Source organism: Arachis duranensis, chromosome 4 (assembly GCF_000817695.3).
Source record: "Arachis duranensis cultivar V14167 chromosome 4, aradu.V14167.gnm2.J7QH, whole genome shotgun sequence".
Classification (NCBI taxonomy): Eukaryota; Viridiplantae; Streptophyta; class Magnoliopsida; order Fabales; family Fabaceae; genus Arachis; species Arachis duranensis.
The window spans coordinates 120,643,743-120,645,371 of NC_029775.3; the positions used below are offsets into that span (position 1 = coordinate 120,643,743).

Sequence of the window (1,629 nt, forward strand, 5' to 3'; positions counted from 1 at the left end):
GTAAAAAAGTTTTTCAATTAAAACTTTTTTTTTATATATAAAACTAAAGGAAACCCAAACCCATCAATACCCTTGCTGTTAATAAATTATTCAGCTAAATTAAATTTTCTTTTACCCCTCAATTAATTCCTCTTAGAAAATGTACACTAGTTAAAAATGTTTATTAATTGTGTATAATATATATATGCAGAAAAGTGGGAAAGAAATGCTGAATCGTTAGATAAGACAGAGAAACTACCATCTAAAGGTACTGTTAGACTTCTAAAATTCTAATCAAGAATCTCTGAAAATAATAATAATAATAATATTAACCTACTTGGGATAGTATCGATTAGTTATATATATAATAGATAAATCTCAATCAGGTAATAAACTTTTATTTATTTATTTATTTTTTAAAGACAGCTAGATTAATCTAATGTAATATTTGTATACGTTCATTCCTCTGGTAGCAAGCATAAAAGATTACAACAGTAATTACATATATTATATTGCTACTTCATAAATTATATTTTATTATGAAAAATATTTGGAGACCAACACTTAGCTTCTTTTGAGTATAAAAAAAAATAGATAGCTAATTACTTTTAATTCAAAAATAAAAAAATATTCATTACTATTAAAAACCAATTTCTACATTTGTATAATTTAATGTAAGAGTCCTAACTCGTGTTAAAGCCTAAAACAATTTGCATTGCCATTTATTTGCTTTTTTTTATTCTTTCATTCTTTGAATCGTTAATAAAACTTTTTCATTAGGGTTCTTTATCACACTAATGTCAATATTAACCTATAATAAAAAAAAAGTAATTGATAGAAGTGTTCATGAATTGGATATAGTTAAAATATCGATTAATTTGTACTAAATTTATTGTATTAGATCTTATATCTGAATTTTTTATGCTTGAATTCGATCCAAATCCGCACATTTGCAGTTCGGATCGAATATTAAAAATATTCGCAAAATAAAAAATATATTAAAAAACTTATTTCTATTAGAGGTGTTCATAGATTGGATTTGATCCACACATCCGCAATATTTATCTGAATTCGATCCGAAAATTGCGGCTATCGATTCGATCTGCAAAGCTATTGGATCCGATAGCTTACTGTCGGATCCCGATTCGCATACTAATAGGATCGAATTGTGGATTCATATAGGTATCCACATATCTGATCTACATATCTGCAAAAATAAATAAATAAATAAGTAAATATTCTTTTTATATTTTATTTCAACTAATAATTATCATATATATTGTATTATTTTATTTTTATTATTTAAAAAAATATGTTTAATAATATTTTAAAAATAAACATGTAAAAAATAGTTGAAAAAAAAAGAGATTTTATTAATATTTTTTAATAAAAATAATATAAACTTTTTAAAATATTTATATGTTTTGTGGATATATCTGAAATCTAATACAATCCGTAAATGTGCGGATCGGATCCAAATTAAAAAATCGAGGATATTAGATTCGATCCGATAATTTTATTGCGAATCGAATTGAGATTTTGGTCATATCCGATCCGATCTGATATGTATTCATCTCCTAATTTTTATAAAAAAATTAATAAAATATTTTTTTATTTAATATTTTTTTATTTTTTAAATAGATTTACTCT

At 23.2% G+C, this 1,629-nt stretch overlaps 1 long non-coding RNA gene across 1 annotated transcript in view; it reads left to right on the forward strand.

The window, feature by feature from the left end:
- Nucleotides 1–6: 6 nt before the first annotated feature.
- Nucleotides 7–1,629, forward strand: part of LOC127746515 (uncharacterized) — a 4,020-nt gene continuing 2,397 nt past the window's right edge. The window contains exon 1 of the long non-coding RNA XR_008008184.1: nucleotides 7–247. This is a non-coding gene — a long non-coding RNA (uncharacterized LOC127746515). The remainder of the gene's footprint in view (nucleotides 248–1,629) is intronic.